This window comes from Magnolia sinica, chromosome 12 (assembly GCF_029962835.1).
Source record: "Magnolia sinica isolate HGM2019 chromosome 12, MsV1, whole genome shotgun sequence".
Taxonomy (NCBI): domain Eukaryota; kingdom Viridiplantae; phylum Streptophyta; class Magnoliopsida; order Magnoliales; family Magnoliaceae; genus Magnolia; species Magnolia sinica.
The window spans coordinates 10,544,794-10,565,123 of record NC_080584.1 but is presented as its reverse complement, the minus strand read 5'-3'; the positions used below and the strand labels follow the sequence as shown (position 1 = coordinate 10,565,123).

At 38.6% G+C, this 20,330-nt stretch overlaps 1 long non-coding RNA gene across 1 annotated transcript; it reads right to left on the bottom strand.

The window, feature by feature from the left end:
• Positions 1 to 16,505: 16,505 nt before the first annotated feature.
• Positions 16,506 to 17,524, bottom strand: LOC131220906 (uncharacterized). Its single transcript, XR_009158880.1, has 3 exons — positions 17,500 to 17,524; positions 16,712 to 16,814; positions 16,506 to 16,586 (listed from the first exon to the last, which is right to left on the bottom strand). It is a non-coding gene; the product is annotated as an uncharacterized LOC131220906 (long non-coding RNA).
• Positions 17,525 to 20,330: the final 2,806 nt, after the last annotated feature.

The following is a 20,330-nucleotide window of genomic DNA, read 5'->3' as shown; positions in this document are numbered from 1 at the left end:
CTCAGTTGTGAATACACAATTATAGGATATAAATCATTTACAGGATATCCAAACACTATAAATGATTTACTAGTAAATTATTTACAACTTAAAGCCAAACAGACAGGTTGTACATCATTTACAGCCGGTAAATGATTTAATAGTAAATCATTTACAACTTAAACCATTTACCACCATCCAAACAGCTGTAAATGATTTAATAGTAAATCATTTACAACTTAAACCATTTACCACCATCCAAACAACCCCTAACAATCTGTTCTTGAATCCATGGATGGAACGGTAAGGATTGCTTAAGTGAATACTAATCAATCCATGATTGGCCCAGAGACAGATAGATCAAATTGTTGATTGAACCTATTCTATGCAAACGATATTGATCATCCCAAAGATCAGATGATCAAGATTGTTGGATCCGTACGATTTTTTAATGGAAAAGCATGGAATGCATGTTTGAGCTAATGGACAGTCCAGATCAATCAATTAGAGTCTGTAAGTTTCCTAATTATCCAAGCCACCCATCAGGCATGTCCGATCGTCGTTTATGCTCTTGCCCAAAAATAAATCTGGTCCACTCATCAGGTGGGCCAAGGTGATAAAAAGTTTTTCCTTCTCAGATGTACATGTTTTTCCTAAACTGTGGCCCACCTGACTACTGGACTGGCCTTATTTTTGGGCCAAGGCATCTATATATATATAGGGAAAAGGTACTATGCGCTCGACCTGACGAGACCATCCCATGAGGTCGAGCTGTGTGGGCCCCACCGTGATGCTTTTCGAACATCTAACCCATAAGTCAGATGCACTATTCCATCGTGGGCCTAGGTCTCAAAAATCAAGTCAATCCGTGACTTGTGTGGGCCACACCACATACAGAAGTGGGGAGGGGCCATACACCATTAAAACATTCATAATTAGTTTTTTGGACCCAACGAGATGTGGTTTGAAAATCCAGCCCATCCATTATGTGTGTCCCACTTTCATGAGGGTTCAGACCAAGTTTCAGCAGCATTCAAAACTCAAGTGGGCCCCACCAAGTGCTTTTATATGTTTTAACGGTGTTTCACATGATTTTAGATGGTATGGCCCACCTGAGTTCTGTATACGGCTGATTTTTGGGATATCCCATAATTTAGAGGGTACCCATCAAATGCACGGTGTTGATGGTTGACACACATCACGGTGGAGCCCACACAGCTCGGCTTCACGGGAGCTAATCGGCAAGTCGAGCGCATAGTACCTTTTCCCATATATATATATATATATATACAATATATTATTCTCTACAATGGGACCTCTAGTTTAGATGGCCTAAGATACCTCTAAATCATTGTCACCTGCAAGGTGTAGGGAATCTCCATCGATGCTTTTAAAATGGTATAAAACAAATACAACATTTTATATGATTGATATGACAACCCAAACATTATTTTACCAAGAGTTGTATGATACTAGATCACTTAGAAACTCAACAATTATGCACGTTACTAATGTTAATTCAAGTCAAGACGAGTTAAGTAATCCTAGCCGCTGAATTGGTGGACACTTTTTAGTGAAAGGCGGATTGAATATAGACCCTGCTGGTACCAACGTTGCTAGTGGTCATAAGGTTCATCCAATTTTACATATCATTTTAAAGCATGAGCCCAAAAAAAGAGGTAGAATCAAATCTCAGGTAGACCACAACTTAGGAAATAGCGATGATTAATCATCGACCCTTGAAAACTTCCTAAGGCCGATTGTTTATGTTTATTTGCCATATGACATCCAACCCATTAATTAGGCCACATAGACCACGATTAAGGTAAAACACAAATATCAAATTGTTCCAAAACTTTTGCGAGGTCTAAGAAGATTTTAATGATATACAGTTTTCAATCACCATCATTTCCCGTGGTGAGTTCCACCCAAGATTTGGATATGCTTTTTGTTATCTCATGTGTTGAAATAAATTGAAAACCAAAAAAAAAAAAAAGAAAATGGACAACATGGATAAAAAAGAGGATTGACGACATGGATAAGACATACATCATGATCAAGTACATGGTGAACGAACCAGTAGTAACGTTGGTACTGGTAGGGTCAACATGCAATCAACTGTCGTAGAGATGAGTACTGTTAAATAATTTTAATTTTGTAAACGCAAACCAAGCTTACTAGGAAATAATGTAATTTTTTGTTCATGATACATCTAAGTTGCAACTATAATTTGACTAGTTTTATTTGACTACTTATCTGTCACATGTGTAGTTTTTAAGTGACTTAGTATCATTCATCACACCTTGCAAGTGCAACTTTTGAAATTTTATCGGGAATAACAGTGCCCTTATTTCTTTACTTGAAATTTTTTTATTTTTTTAAAAGGAGAAATCGAGCAATTTCTTTCTTCACTAGAAAGCTTTCTTGATAAGACTCACCACCTCCGAAATTTTTCTTCTTGGAAGCTTTTTCCACGGTACTAACTACCACTACCGAAATTTTCTGTTTTCGAAGCTTCTTTCATCAGACTAACCACCCGTTTCCATTGTCTTTGATGCCTTTCTATCGAAGCTTTCTCATATATCCATGGTATGGTCATAAGCACAGGGCTCACCTTAATTGATGTACCATATATCCACACCGTCTATCAGTTTTAAAAGATCATTCTAAAGCATGAGGCGAAAACTAAAGTAGACTAGAATCTCCAGTGGAATATACCATAAGAAATAGTGGTAGTAATGGCCAACATTAAAAACTTCTCAAGCCCAACATAATGCCCATCTTAATGTTCATTTTCCATCCTACCTAATAATAGAGAAAATGACCACTGTAGATAAAATCTTTTACCCAGCGGTTTTTATGAAGGAATACAAACTTAAGTTACCAACTTAGACTAGCACGTGCGGACGGCGACTTTGTGGACGAAACTACCCCTCCTTTTCACTGCGAAGACGAGCGCTGACGCTCCTCCAGCTGACAGTTGTACGTACGGCTTAAAAGAGATCAAAGTTACATGGCCCCACAGCTATGTATTTATTATATCCACAACGTTCATCCATATTTCGAGATCATTTCGGAGCATTATCCAAAAAAAGAAAATCATATCCAATGATCAACTGGGCCACACCACACAGAGCAGCAGAAAATTGATTTTCATCGTTAAAACTTTTGTAGGGCCCACCATAATATTTATTTTCCATCCAATCTATTCATAAGGCCACAAAGACCTGGATGAAGAGGAAAAACGATTTTCGTAATGATCCAAAACTTGTGTGGCCCTAAAAGGGTTTCAACGGTAGACGTTCAAGTAGAATGGTAATGGCGGGTGGACCAGGGATACGGATATAGCTACGGTTATAATCCGTAGCTATAGCATTGAGTATGCGATTAATCATGGATTCCACGATTCCACCGCAAGTTGCTGTCCCGATCGGCGATTAATCGTGAACCTTGCGATTCCACCCCCCGATCTATGGCTACGGATTATAACCGTAGCTATAGCCGTATCTCACCACAAGTTGCTGTCCCTATTGGCGATTAATCGTAAACCTTGTAATTCCACCCCGATCTATAGCTACGGATTATAACCGTAGCTATAACCGTAGCTATAGCCGTATCCCAACGCACTTTCTTCTTTTTTTTTTTACATGGAGAATTTTATTCTACCTACATTTTTTTCTAACACATATTATAAATAAATATGTAAATATAAGCATATAAAAAAATTCTCTTTTTTTTTTTTTTTTTTTTTCATTTCTTTCTTTATTCATATAATAAGAATATTTTCTAAACCAAAATTAGTTACTTAACGTACCATATATAATTTTAGGGCTGAAAGTTGGGCGGGCTCAACCCGACCAACCTGTGACCGACCTGACATTGGGTTGGGCTTGGTCAAGATGTATCGAGTTTGGTCTTGGGGTTGGGCCATACAAACAACAACTCAATAAAACTTGGGTTGGGCTTGGGTTGAAGTCTCGGGAATTGCCAGGAAATGCATGGAAATGACCGTGAAATGAAGGAAAATGACCATGAAATATATAGAAATGACCGTGAAATAAAGGGAAATGACCATGAAATGCATGGAAATGACTGTGAAATGAAATGGAATCGCTAGGATTGACCGTGAAATGCATGAAAATGACCATGAAGTGAAAGGAAATGACCGTGAAATGCATGGAAATGACCGTGAAATGAAACGGAATCGCCGGGATTGATCGTGAAATGCATGGAAATGACCGTGAAATGAAAATGAGCATCTTTTGTTTAAGCGGGAGTTGGGTGTAAGCATCTTTTGTTTAATGTATTGTATGTGCTGGATTCAGTCTCGATATTGAGGTAAACAACCTGTACCTTATGGCAATTCTACAAGTGGGCCAAAATGAGAATTGAGTGGGCTAATCTGAAATTGAGTGGGACAAACTAGAATTTTAACAGGCCAAACTGGAAATTGAGCGGGCCAAACTAGAAATTGAGTGGACCTAACTAGAAATTGAGCTGGCCAAACTAGAAATTGAGCATACCTAATTGAAAATTGAGCGGGCCTAACTAGAATTTCAACAGGACAAACTGGAAAATGAGCGGGCTAAATAGGAAAATGAGCTGGCCAAACTGGAAATTGAGCGGGACAAACTGGAAATTGACGTATATATAACATAACATTTATATAAATATGTATATATAAGCGTATGAAAAAAAACACGGAATCGACGGGATTGGCCGTGAAATGCATGAAAATGACTTTGAATCAACGCGGAATCGCTGGGATTGACTGTGAAATGCATGGAAATGACTATGAAGTGGAGCGAATTGACCGTGAAATACATGGAAATGACTGTGAAGTGGAGCGAATTGACCGTGAAATGCGTGGAAATGACCATGAAGTGAAGGGAATTCACCATGAAATGCATGGAAATGATCGTGAATCAACACGGAATCACCGAGAATGACCGTGAAATGCATGGAAATGACCGTGAAGTGAAGCGAATTGACCGAATTGACCATTTGGGAGAAAAGCAGGGAAAACTAGAAAATGAGCGGGACAAACTGAAATCGAGCAAAGCAAACAGAAAATGAGCGGGCGAAATCGAAATTAAGCTGACAAACCGAAAATGAGGGGGCCAAATCGAAAATCGAGCGACAACCGAAATCGAGGCCAAACTAGGAAATGAGCTGGACAATCTAGAAATTGAGCGGGCCAAACTGGAAATTCAGCAAGCCAAACTGGAAATTAAGCGGGCCAAACTAGCCTAACAGGAAATTGAGCAGGGCAAACTGGAAAATGAGCGGGACAAACTGAAAAATGAACGAGACAAACTGAAAATTGAGCGGGCCAAACAGGAAAATGAGCGGGCCAAATTGGAAATTGAGCAGGACAAACTGAAAATTGAGCGGGCCAAACTAGGAAATGAGCGAGCCAAACTGAAAATTGAGCGAGCCAAACCAGAAATTGAGTAGGCCAAACTATAAATTAAGCGGGCCAAACTGGCCAAACTGGAAAATGAGTGGGACAAACTGGAAATTGAGCAGGGGAAACATGAAATTAGCGGGGCAAACTAGAAAATCATTATGCCCACTGTTTCCTGTGGTATGATCCACTTGATATTTTGATATGCTTCAATTTGGGGCTCAACCCCTTAATTAGATAGAAAACAGATCGACGGCGTTGATATACTACATGTAACTACTCCCCCTGCCACCAGCTAATGGCTGGTGTTCAATGCTCTGTGGGCCCCATCATGATGTATGTGTTGCAACTATGTTGTCTGTCTTTTTTTATATATCGTTTTATGATATTATATTAAAAAATGAGGTATATCCTGATCTCAATTGGACCACATTATAGGAAACAATGTTTAATGAACATCGACCATTAACAACCTTTTGGTGGCCATAAAAGTATTGGATTAAGCTGATCTTTGTTTTTAGCCTTCAGCTTGACTCATCCATGCTGAGTCAAGTCGAGTTCGAGTCGAGTCGAGTTGCAATACACCATGGTCGAACTCGGCTTGAACTCAACTTTACTCGCCTCGAGTTGGCCTTTCAATCCGAGTTGTCTTAGGTTTGATGTTAATTTTGTAGGAGCTGTATATTGTTGTGAATGATGTCTTTACTTCACAGTCATTACCATGCATTTCACGGTCAATTACGGCGATTTCGTATCTTTTCACGGTAATTTCCATGCATTGTTCAGGTCTGTTCATGGCTCTGGAGGTGGATGGCCCGCTCAATTTCCAGTTTGTCCCGCTCAATTTCCTGTTTGGCCCACTCATTTTCCAGTTTGTCCTGCTCAAATTCTAGTTAGGCCCGCTCAATTTCCAGTTAGGTCCACTCAATTTCCAGTTTGGCCCGCTCAATTTCCAGTTTAGCTGGCTGACATTCTAGTTTGGCCCGTTCAATTTCCAGTTTGTCTCGCTCATTTATATGTTTGCCCGCTCAATTTCCAGTTTGTCCCGCTCAATTTCCAGTTTGGCTCGCTCAATTTCCAGTTTGTCCCACTCAAATTTCAGTTTGTCCCGCTCAAATTTCAGTTTGGCCCGCTCAATTTCTAGTTTGTCCCGCCCAACTTTCAGCCATATAATCCTATATGATACATCAAGTAACTAATTTTGGTTTAGAAGATATTCTTGTTATATGGTTAAAGAAAGAAATGGAGAAAAAGGAGATAAAATTTTGTTTATATGCTTATATATACATTTTGATTATAACTATGTGTAGGTGGAATAAAATTCTCCATGTCAAAAAAATGGATTAATCGCGGATCTTGGGATTCCACTACAAGTCGCTGTGACGATCGGAGATCAATCGTTCATTTGGTGATTCCACCCCAACTCGCTGTGAGGTTCGTCGATCTATGGCTACGGTTTATAACCGTAGCTATAACCATACCTTGATTTTTTTTTTTCGTTTCTTTTAGATGGAGAATTTTATTCTACCTATATTTTCTCTTAACACATATTTATAAAAAGTTAATCCCACATGTGACTAGCATGCAATTTCCTACATTTAAAAACATTATAATCATTCATTCATTTAATTACCACCTGCATAATTATATATACATTCAATGACAATCATTCATTCAATAATGAATCAATTACAATCCTTCATTCAGACTAACAATTACAATTATAATCATTTTAATAATGAATCAATTACAATCCTTCATTCAATCAATTACAATTACAATTACAATACTAATGAAAATATAAATCTTGGTGAGTCTGTGTGCACTCGCATATGGCCAGGTGCATCCTTCATCCACCCTAGATTGAAAATGGATGCAAGTATCAGTAGTCCACTTGCACATCCGACAACTATACCGATAACTTCTATCGTGTGTCTTCTGTAATTTTTCAAGGGCGAACCACCGCTAGAAGACTACAACATAAAAACAAAGAATCAGTCAATTGAAAAAGGATGAAAACTAAATGCAAGGAAAACATAGAATTCCTCTTATGTAAACTGAATTAATGCTCCAAACAGCGTTCCCACAAACAAATTTTTCGAAAGGACATTCATCCAAACATGCTATGAAATAAATTTCCAGACTAAAAATTTATTTTCGCTTGGCCTGGCCCTGGCTCATTGATAGTCCTACATGTGACCAGCAGGCATTAAATGAATGTGCGTATTTGAATGCAAAGACCTTTTGGTAATGAATTTGTCTTTTAAAAAAACATTCAATTTATCTGGAGGCTGAATTACTCTCATCAAACCAGTGTTTTCTAATTGCCATGTTTACTTAATGTCAATATTACATTGTTGGGTGCCATGAAGAGGCAGGAAGCCTCCAGAGATATTTTCAGGCCACAACAGCTAAAAAAGGCTAGGATCTTCCAGAGTCTGAATGATTTCAGCAGAGATGATATGACCTCAGCAAGCAAGAAATGTGCCACTTGTGTAGAGAAATAGAAAAATCATTCTATCACCTATATCTTGTTTGTAGAATGCCTAGGGATATGGAACTTCTTCAAACGCTTTTTAATTTGTTGGGTTCTCCAAAAAAGTGGCCTTGGTCGTAGGTGGGAGGATGAAATTGTTGTTTAATCAAGTAGGGCGAATTTTGAGGATGCTTTCATTTGACATAATCTGGTGGATCTAGAAGGAAAGGAATAAGAAATACTTTGAAAATAGAGTATCATTAGAAGTGAGTGAGAGACATGATCAAGAATTTTTTTATCAGTTGGTTGAAATTAGTGAAAATGGGTTTTGTGTCACTTTGGCATCTGTATGGAAAGAGCTTGAACAGCGACAACACGGACAAAAAAATTTAGTTGGTGTTATGAGAAGTGACTAGGGAGAAACAATATGGTGTTTCAGACCGGTGAGACTCCAACAAGGCAGGTGAGTCTCATTTATTTTTTAGGCTAGTTATAGTGGAAAGAGATGTAGAAAATGCAAATCAAATTTCGTTGTTAGCAAAACTAAAAAAGTTGGCATAAGGTATGTGCTGATATTTTTACAATGTTTCGAGGGAAGCTAGTGTGGTCCTATACTTTAGTTTGCTAACGATGAAATTTGGTCCTATACTTTACAATGTTTCTAGTTGGTCATTTGATCTGCACACTAGCTTCCCTCGAAACATGAAAAAAATATCAGCACATACCTTATAGCAACTTAATTTCCAGTTTGGCCCGCTCAATTTCCAATTTGGCCCGCTCATTTCCTAGTTTGGCCCGCTCAATTTCCAGTTTGGCCCGCTCAATTTCCAGTTTGTCCCGCTCATTTTCTAGTTTGTCCCACTCATTTTCCAGTTAGGCCAGTTTGGCCCGCTTAATTTTTAGTTTGGCTCGCCCAATTTCTAGTTTGGCCCGCTCATTTTTCAGTTTGTCCCGCTCATTTTCCAGTTTGTCCAGCTCATTTTCTAGTTTGGCCGTGATGGAAATGATCGTGAAATGAAGGGAAATGACCGTGAAATGCATGGAAATGACCGTGAAATGAAATGGAATCGCCGGGATTGACCATGAAATACATGAAAATGACCGTGAAGTGAAGGGAAATGACCGTGAAATGCATGGAAATAATCTTCTAAATAGCATTAATTGCTAGTATTTATCATAAAAGCTAACTTTTTACAAATTTCTAAGAAGAGTCTGATGGAAGACTGAGAAAACTACAAATTTCTAGTCTTTAATAACTACAAAAACCAAAAACTAATCAGTAGTAAAAATTATAACCATTCTTAGTCTTGCTTGGATTATCAGAGAACAAAATCAAACCACCTCTTTAGGATGAGTTCTTTCGGTTGGTGTAGTACATTTCCACTAATTTACAACCTTCCTTTTCTTCATTTTAGTATTCATGGACCAGCACAACACAAAAGTATTTATGGACCAGCACATGCAATATTAAACAGATGTGAGCGCTGGATCCCTTTTTCAAGGGCTAACCTATGGGTCAACTGCTTTGACGACTTCGTTTGGAGAACTTGTAGCATGGAGGAATTTCGAAAAGTAAAAATTGAGTGGGCCAAACTAAAATTTCAGCGGGCCAAACTGGAAATTGAGCGGGCCAAACTGAAAATTGAGCGGGTCTAACTAGAATTTGAGCGGGACAAATTGGAAATTGAGCGGGCCTAACTGGAAATTGAGCGGGCCAAACTGAAAATTGAGAAGGACAAACTGGAAATTGAGCGGGTCAAACTGAAAATTGAAAAATTGAGCGGGACAAACTGGAAATTGAGTATCATTCAAAGCATTCCTCAGAAGATCCATAAAATATTCTTTTGGGACACCTCCATAGTTTAGTAGTGAAATTAAAGTCTTATTTAGCTAGGTACGTTTTCCTCAGCAATCAAGAAATATTTTTGGCCCTCTCCAATGGCATGCAGCCCCAAGAGGATAAGCTAGGATGTTTGCTTTATGAACATTTTCATAAAAATTGAGTAATCTGGTAGATATACCCTGGGTTGTTAGAAACTTATATTGGGCGCATTCCCTATAACTGATGAAGAATCTTGGATATACCCTGGCCCTATAAATGTGGGATCCACCTTAGGTGGTCTAAATAGTTCACATTTTGGCTTCATTGTGCATTGAACATCCCCACAATGTTCTATGTCTTCTACTACAAGTTTTACGTGTTTATATCGAAGAGCCATTATTTTTTGTTATGTTTGCAGCTTTTCAGCTTTTCATTGTTTTATGTTCAATTGCCAGTAGTTACACCATCCAGGCATTGCAATGCCTGGTAATTGAAATATCCAATGCATCTAGATGCCCCCAATTCAAATGTTCCTGAAGTAATCTCACATAGTTTTGTTTCTTAAAATTCTAAAGACTTACCATTTATAATTGGTAAAATTGGAGAAGTTATATTAGTGGGTATTTTGAAAGTGGCTTATTTCCCAGGGTATACATTATGTCAAAGCATCGTTCTAACGTACCTAAAAAAATGCTATGACCAGTTTGATATTTGTCATGTTTCAGGACTTGCACATTTGTGTAAGGACAATGGATTTTCAATCTTTTAGAGTTTATTAACTACTCCCAAGAGCAGTTGAAGTTGGCAAAGCTAGCCCTTCTCTTCTTGTTCAGGTCTATTCATGGCTCTGGAGGTGGCAATTTTCAATTTGTCCCGCTCAATTTCCAGTTTGGCCCGCTCATTTCCATGTTTGTCCACTCAATTTTTAGTTTGGCCTGCAGAAATTCTAGTTTGTCCTGCTCATTTCCACGTTTGCCCGCTCAATTTTCAATTTGTCCCGCTCAATTTCCCATTTGGCCTGCTCATTTTTCAGTTTGGCCCGCTCATTTTCCAGTTTGTCCCGCTCAATTTTCAGTTTGGCCGGCTCAATTTCTAGTTTGTCCCGCTCAATTTTCAGTTTGGCCCGCTCATTTTCCAGTTTGTCCCGCTCAATTTTTAGTTTGTCCCGCTCATTTTCATGTTTGCCTGCTCAATTTCCAGTTTGTCACGCTCAATTTCCAGTTTATCCCATTCAATTTCTAGTTTGGCCCGCTCAATTTCCAGTTTGGCCTGCTCATTTTCCATAAATTTTAATCAAGGGAGCAAGATTTGATTGACAGAGCTAACCTTGGCCTCAGAATAGAGGGTTTGTATGGTTCTTGTTGCCTTCTAAAGCTCTTTGACCTGTGGAAATTTACAACAGTAGGAGGTATGCATTAATTTGCTTGTTTGAAACGAATAGATCATCACTAACCAGCAAAAGCTAAAGAGCATCTTACCATTTTCTTAAGTTGCAAAGCAGATCAGCCAGCTACTTTCTAGTTTCACGGAGTAGAGATAATACTTTACCATAGAGCCACAACACTATTTCCGTTTGGTAACACTAGCTCTATTCACATAATCACAGGAGAAATAGAGAAATCAACATATTACTTACAAAAGGGGAAACTGTCCCAGGAGTCAAAAGTGGCATCTTTAGTTGGCATTTGTTAAAGATGGATGGCATGGTCATGAATGCCTAATAAGAGTGATCCGTTGGAATCATATGTAGGGGTTAAAGATGAACAGTCTACATCAATGGATTGGACTAGGTATCCCAAAGCAACTACGTGCACTATAACTTACATTACTCTGAAAGCAATGGAGCATCTCTCCATCTCCTCCACTTTCTCTTCTTTCTTGGCCTCAGCAGCTCCACCACCGACACTTGCAGCCACAGCAAAGCCACAACCACTGAACCATTAGGCACTGAAGCAAACTTCTCCCTACATAATGATAATACAAATTAACAAGATCTCACCACCAACTTCAGTCCAATTCTTTGGAAAAACTTTCCCTTCATTTAATGGCACGTTTATTCATAATAATCGAAATACATCAAGAAAGGGGCAGCGATTGTTCAATAAAAATAAAGATCTAGGAACATTTTGGTAATGAATTTGTCTTTAAAAAAAAACATTCAATTTGTCTAGAGGCTGAATTACTCTCATCAAACCAGTGTTTTCTAATTGCCATGTTTACTTAATATCATTATTCCATTGTTGGGTGCCATGAAGAGATAGGAAGCCTCCAAAGATATTTTCAGGCTACGACAGCAAAAAAAGGCTAGGATCTTCCAACCTGGGAGATTTCAGCAAAGATAATATAACTTCAGCAAGCAACATATGAAATGCAAATAACTGAATTTTGAAAGGCATATAACCGAATTTTGAAAGGCATATAACTGAATTGCCAGCAGACTACTTTCTCATGAATACTAGCAAACATTACTAACTTTTTCCATTTCCTCATGATTTAGACAGAGCATTTGCAATTCAAGTCACATGGGTACCCAAAAGCAAACTGAGAAAATTACCATTTGGTTGTTAGGCGAAAATACCGAGTTCTTGCTTGGTCATCTCCTCCTCATCGCTGTCGACCAGACATCCTTTGATCAGTGCAATCTCCTACACCACAATGAGTACTCGAACCCATGACCTTAGTGTTGAAACTCCTGTGAGTCTACCACTAAGCCATGAGTAGGGACCTAGAACCACTGGAAGAGGTAGTGTGGTTTATAGAGTGGAATAAAATTACTAGGAGGAACAAATATCTGCAAATTTGTTTTCAAGTACACTATGACAATAGTTTTGTAATTCCAAATACCAGCATCTAGATTGAGCAGCTTGGATTGCATAAATGCTTGTTTGTCTGTAACCTGTAAATGATACTTGTCGTAGGCATGAGATGAAAAGGATAATTTTGTGGAATGTTGTATTGAAAGAAAGGCCGAAGCCAAAAAAATACAAACATAAAAGAAAACACATTATAGTTGAGGTGTGAATGCCATTTCCACCCGATCGACCCCGAACCGCTGTCTAACCAACCCGGTCGACCCCGAACCCCTGTCCAGCCTACCCGGTCGACCCCGAACCCCACATTCAAATCTTTGGGTGGTTGGTTTGTAATTGTTTTGGTTGTGAGAGTATTGAATTTGGGAGTGGAAAAGTTGTTGCTAGTAGTGGTCATAGGGGTTTTTGAGGCCATTGTACTTTCAAAGATTTGAACTTGTAACTGTTTGTAAGTTTTGGGAGATAGTTCTTGTTGGCATTGTTGTGTCATTTGTATGGTGGTGAGAGTATCGGATTAAACAAAAACGGAATCAATGTTGTTTTGTAGTTTACTATTGAATGCGAGAATTGTTTGAGACTTTTGAGTTGGTAGTTATTTTGTTTTTGAATGATTTCTTTTAGAAATTAGAAATCAGCATTTTCTTGGACGTTTTTTTTTTTTTAATTTTTCTGAGAGATGGGATTTTAACATTCGTTGTTTAATTTGTTTGGGAGTGAGTCTTGGATTTAAGGAATGGGATTTGAAGTTGTTGGTGATTTAATGTTGACCATGGGGATTGTATGTGGTAATTGTTTATCTTGCTCAATCATCAGTGTGAATTGGAACGACTGGAAGAATGTGGTTGAAACCTACATGTTGGTGTCTTTTAGAAGATTTGGGGGATAGATTATGGTCTATAATTGGTCAGCAATGAGTCTTGGGTTTGAGAATGGAACTGGAAGTTGTTAGTGGTTAAGTACTAAACTGGAACTTTCCGAGAAGTGTAAGAAAGTTGTTAGTTGAATTGCTGGAAGTTGGTATTGGTTTGGTGCTTTTTCTTGGAAGTTTTCAGAGAGGGACTTTTAGCCATTCAACATGTAATTAGTGTCGTACTGAGAAGGATTCATGTTTTTATAAATGGCCTACATGAGGAAGGCACAAAGAATTTTAATTTTAATAAAGCAAAAACTTTACAAGCGTCGATCGACTTAGAGCTGGAAGTCCAACCTGTTAAATCAATCTTGATTCTCCTTACAACTATACTAACTGAACTATGGAGGTTACAAAAGCAACAATTGTTCCTTTCCCCCCAAATAGCCCAAAGTGAAGCCATTGTACCAACCTCACCTAACCTGACCAGAATTCCTGCTTTGTTGTGATTGTGGAAGTTGCAACTTGCTCATTGTCAAATTGCCCTAGGTATACTTCTAAATTCAAATCAGCCATTTGAAACCAGTGAGGTACTAACAGCAACTAGTTTACAGTGCTGAGTTGTAGTCAATGAGTAATAAGAAGCGCAGTAATGTGATTGTTCTAGTATGCTTCCCATATCCACCGATTCATCCTTTTTTTGTTACACTTTTCTTTTTTCTTATATAGGTGCAGTTTCTACCAAAGAAAGTAGCTGCTGTACAGGCCATTTTTATCTCAAATTATCATGCCTAAAAATTCAGTGAGAGAAACCTAAAAATTCAGCGAGGAAACCTCGGAATAGAGCGAGGGAACGTAGTAATTGAGCGAGGCAACCTATAAATTGAGCAAGGGAACCGAGGAATTGAACGAGGGAACCTAGAAAATGAGCGAGGAAACCTAGGAATTCAGCGAGGGAACTTAGAAATTTAGCGAGGGAACTTGGGAGTTGAGCGAGGGAACCGAAGAATTGAGTAAGATTCGCTCAATTTCTAGTTTATCCCGCTCAATTTCCAGTATGGCCCGCTCAATTTCCAGTTCGGCCCACTTAATTTTTAGTTTGTCCCGCTTAATTTCCATTTTGGCCCACTTAATTTCTAGTTCGTCCCGCTCATTTCCATGTTTGCCCGCTCAATTTTCAGTTTTGCCCGCTCAATTTCCAGTTTATCCCACTCAATTTCCAATTTGGCCTGCTCAATTTCCAGTTTGTCCCGCTCAATTTCTAGTTTGGCTCGTTCAATTTCCAATTTGTCCCACTCAATTTCCAATTTGGCCCACTGAAATTCTAGTTTGTCCTGCTCATTTCTATGTTTGCCTGCTCAATTTTCAGTTTGCCCCTCTCCATTTTCCAGTTTGTTCTGCTCAATTTCCAATTTGGCCCGCTGAAATTCTAGTTTGTTCGGCTTATTTCCATATTTGCCCGCTCAATTTTTAGTTTGGCCCTCTCTAATTTCCAGTTTGTCCCGCTCAATTTCCAGTTGGCTCGCTCAATTTCCAGTTTGTCCCGCTCAATTTCCAGTTTGGCTCGCTCAATTTCCAGTTTGGCCTGCTCAATTTCCAGTTTATCCCGCTCAATTTCTAGTTTGGCCCGCTCAATTTCCAGTTTGGCCCGCTCAATTTCTAATTTGGCCCGTTGAAATTCTAGTTTGTCCCGCTCATTTCCATGTTTGCCAGCTCAATTTTCAGTTTGGCCCTCTCCAATTTCCAGTTTGTTCCGCTCAATTTCCAATTTGGCCCGCTGAAATTCTAGTTTGTCACGCTCATTTCCATGTTTGCCCGCTCAATTTCCAATTTGGCCCGCTCAATTTCCAATTTGGCCTGCTTAAATTCTAGTTTGTCCCGCTCATTTCCATGTTTGCTCGCTCAATTTTCAGTTTAGCCCTCTCAATTTCCAGTTTGTTCCACTCAATTTTCAATTTGGCCCGCTGAAATTCTAGTTTGTCCCGCTCATTTCCATGTTTGCCCACTCAATTTCCAGTTTGGCCCGTTCAATTTCCAGTTTGTCCCGCTCAATTTCCAGCTTGGCCCGCTCAATTTTCAGTTTGGCCCGCTCAATTTCCAGTTTGTCCCACTCAATTTTCAATTTAGCCCTCTGAAATTCTAGTTTTTTCTGCTCATTTCCATGTTTGTCCCCTCAATTTCCAGTTTGGTCAGCTCATTATGAGCTTAGCATAATAGCCCATAATGATATGTTCTTGTCGTGAGTCCCATCATGTTCTAATTTTTTGTTTCTTATCCAAAATTTCAAGATTTTCAAGGTCCCATCATGTTTGGATTTTTAAAATAACCCCTAGTTCAAAGATTTTCAAGGTCATTTCTATGTATTTCACGATCAATCCCGGTGATTCTGTTTCTCATTTCACTCTGGAATGGGAAGTCAATGTATATATTGTCCCCAGATGTGATATTGACATGTAGGAGTCTACATGTGAGATGAGTCACCGAAAATAGTGTGGACCAATAAAAGCATTTCACGGTCAATTCGCTCCACTTCACGGTTAATCCCGGTGATTCCGTGTTGATTTACGGTCATTTCCATGCATTTCACGGTCAATTCCCTTCACTTCACGGTCATTTCTATGCATTTCATGTTCAATTCCGAAGATTCCGTTTCATTTCACGGTCAATTCCCTTCACTTCACAATCATTTCCATGCATTTTTTTCTAAACAAACAAGCTAAAGTATAGGACAACTACTCCATTACAAGTTGTATTTTGTATCAAGCAATTTATTTGGGAGAGGAAAATTCGGCATATCTTGTTAGCTTGAGGGGAGCCATTGGAATATCTTTTGCCTTCAACACAAATGATCTGCACTCAATTATAATTAATTTATAAGGAACTTGTATATTAATCGGGTTCATGTTGGGTCAGGCAACCTGAGACCTCAACCCGAGCCCAACCCAAGTTTTATCAGGTTGGTGTTTGTATGGCCCAACCCCAAGACCAAACTCGATACACCCTGCCCAAGCCCAACCCAATGTCGGGTCGATCACAAGTTGGTCGAGTTGAGCCCGCCCAACACAGCCCTCAAGAACTCAGACAGTCCCTTAGCAGGGTTCATTAATTTATTTTTTAATCCTTAAAAACTGAAAATTAAGTCTTGAAGCAGGTTCCTCAATTCTGACCTTGGATATGTAAGTAGGAAGGGATCCTCCACACATTTCATAAGCTTCTTCATATGGTAAAACAGCAGCTGACACCTGAAAATTGGTTGAGAATAATCAGAGGTTCTTACTTTTGTCCTAACTAAAAAATGAAGAGAACATGCAAAGCCCACGACGACATCAGATAAAATCGCAGATCTACCACATGATTTGATACATACTTTCCCTCCATTAGAAATTAATGCATTCGCTGCAATTTCCAGCTCCTTTTGTTTATTTTGCAATTCATTTGGTGGGATTGTGCCTTTATACTCAACAAACGGCCTGCAAAATGGAGAATGTTAAATGCCATATCCAAGCAGGCAGATCAGCACTGCAAAAGATAACTTTATATCTAGATCATTCCAAAGTATAAAAATTTCACAGGAACAAATGGAGAAACTTCCACTAATTACGAAAAAAAAACAAGAAATCTAACAATGAATGGCTAAGAATTGATTGTTATATGAGAAATTTCACCTTGTTGAAGGTACCAAACTACCTAATGCAGATGCAAAGTACAGCTTTTTGTCTTTGTGGGATTTGTTCAACATTCTTTGAGTTTACTGGTGTTTGTTTTTTCTTTTCTTTTAAATAATGTAATTTTGGCACCTCTATTTTATGTGTAGTCCCAACATCAGAGATTCTGACTTGACAAAACAAGAAGATAATAACTTTCAGCATTTGAAGCAACAAGAGTGTCCTTGCTCTTTGTCTGATATATATATATATATATATATATATATATATATATATATATATATTAAGGATACACAGAGAAGCAGCTCAGGATTATCTGGCCCATCTCAATCCACCAAAAATGCGTTTTCTTCATGCGTAGTGAATGAAAGCGTAAATGCTGCAAGAGCTTGAATAGTTGGGTTGAATTATGCAGTGGGAATAATATGGTTTGGAAAGACAAGAATGCAATATACTTCACTAAGAATCTGCAAATACTATAAGATCATACCCATCAGGAAAATGGTATCCTTTTCATATATGGTATGTCAAGTAACTAATTTTGGTTTAGAGAAGATATTCTTGTCATATCAATAAAGAAATAAATGATAAAAAGAGATAACTTTTTTATTATATGCTTATATATACATATTTATATAAATATGTGTTAGAGAAAAATGTATGTAGAATAAAATTCTCCATGTAAAAAAAAAAAAAAAAAAATGCATACGGATACGGTTACAGCTATGGTTATAATCCGTAGCCAAAGATCGGGGGTGGATTTGCGGGATCCACGATTGATAGCCAATTGAGGCAGCGACTTGCGATGGAATCGCAGGAGGTGCGATTGATCGCCGAGCTATCACTATGGCTACGGTTATCATCCGTAGCTAGAGAAAACTGTAGCAATAGAAAACCATAGCAATACCTTCCCAGTTTTTTTAAATTTTTTTGTTTTTTTTTTTTTTCCTATTGTAATCCCTACCGGCTTTTGTAGGTCCCATCATAAGGTCTGTGTTATATCCAAACCGTCCATCTATTTGGTGAGCTCATATTCAGGCTTGAGACGAAAAATAAGATAGATATAACTATCAAGTAGACCACACTATAAAAGGCAATGGGGGATTGAACGTCTACCATTGAAACCATTTTAGGGGTTATAGAAGTTTTGGATCATTATGAATTTTTTTTTCTTCATCCAGGTCTTTGTGTCCCTATCAATGAACTTAGATGGGGAGGATTTCTCACAAACATCACAGTGGGCCCTCAAAAAGTTTTTAATGGTTGACGCTCATTCAACACTGTTTCCTGTAATGTGGTACACTTGAGATTTGGATATACTAATTTTTGGTCGCATACCATAAAATGATATGGAAAAATATATGGACGGCATGGATGAATAGTATACATCATGGTGGGGCCCACAGACCACAGACCATCCGCCATTGGCTGGTGGCAGGGGGAGTACCCAATCCGCTTCCGTGAAAGGAGGGGTAGTTTCGTCCTCAACGTCGCTGTCTGCACGTGCTAGTCTAAGTTGGTAACTTAAGTTTGTATTCCGTCATAAAAACCGCTGGGTAAAAGGTTTTGTCTACAGTGGTCATTTTCTCCTAATAATAAGATCACGCTGACCTGATTGAAGTGTGTGTGTGTAGAGTCATGCTCCCCTGCGCACGTGCGCACCTTTGCACATGTGTCATGGGTGTCTAATCTGAACGGTCCATGTGATGCGGAATTCCATGAAACCCTATGTGACAAACTTTCACCCTGATCTAAAATTCTTTTGGGCCATAGCAAAGAGAAATGCAAATCAAGGGAGGATAATGTTTTCATTTTTCATGGGCCATCAAAGTTTTAGATCAAAGTAAAACTTGGGCCCTGGAGGTTTCACTAGGTGCTGCTTCACATGAACGGTTCAGATTTTGGATCCACATCAGGTAGGATGGGTTCTCAAAAAAGTGCGTACGTAGTACGCACGAACTGGTTCACAGGTGAACGTTTCCGCACGTATGCGTGTATGACTTCAAAATATGAACCCTCCACTTGTAGCAGGACATCTATACAAGAAGTTATCATACGTGATATGACTCCAAAATCTGAACGGTTCACGTGAAGCAGCACCTCATGAGACCCCGGGCTCAATTTTTACTTTGATTCAAAACTTTGGTTGGCCATGAAAAATGAAAACAGTTTCTTCCCTAGATTTAAATTTTTCTTTGCTATGACCCATTGGAATTTTAGATCATGGTGAAAATTTGTCATTTGAGATTTTATGGGATTCCGCAACATATGGACCGTTCGAATTAGATACCCATGACATGTGTGTAAAGGTGCGCATGTGTATAGGTGGACAGGTGAGCATGTTTCTCTCTCTCTCTCTCTCTCTCTCTCTCTCTCTCTCTCTCTCTCTCTATATATATATATATATATATATAGAGAGAGAGAGAGAGAGAGAGTGGTGCACGTTTTTATGTGAATCATTTTTGGCATGGACAGCAAGGATATACAATATAAACATCAATGTGGGCCTCACATTCAGGACTGCACCGTGCTGGGTGAGGCCGGGGCAGCCCCTAATCCGCTCCTCATTCATGGATGCGTAGGCCCTGATTTTCTTCGTGGTGCTTGACATGCAGGCAATCAGTAATTACACACGTGGCATATATTAACTTAAATTAAACTTGTCACGCCCCGAAATTCGACTACCCGAATAAGGTCTTCTGGACCCGAATCTCAAGGTGTGAGTTAAAATATAATACATTAATTACAATCCAGTTGATTTAATTAAATTCAATCAACACTCAACATCATCTAAAAGGAAATACAACTGAAATGTTTATTTAATTCAACCCTTTCTACATCGAAATTTGAACATAACTAACCTAATAACAAAATGATTTGAATTAAAACTAAACCTAATAAAAAAATAAAAATAAATAAAATAAAAATAAAGCTAATAGTAGAGACCCGCCTGCTCGTAATATTCCAGCTCTGCACCTGTGCATTTGTTTTAGTAGGATGAGCATAACAGCCCAGTAGGGTCGTTTCTTACCCAAAATTTAACATGTTCAGATAATATCAATTTTAAAAGAAGGAATCGAAATAGATAATGGAATTTAACAACAGAATTATAAAATGCAATACATGTGATATTTCCATGAATACTCCTAACATTTGTATTATTTCTTACAACACCGTATCCAAGTGGATGGTCACGTTGCATTAACGCCCATGCACTGGTACCTCATGGTGAGGGACCCATTTATACGTTAGCTGGTCAGACTATTGCTCCAGTTGTACCTCTGACGTATGTCCACGCACACAATTGTACTCATACGCCGT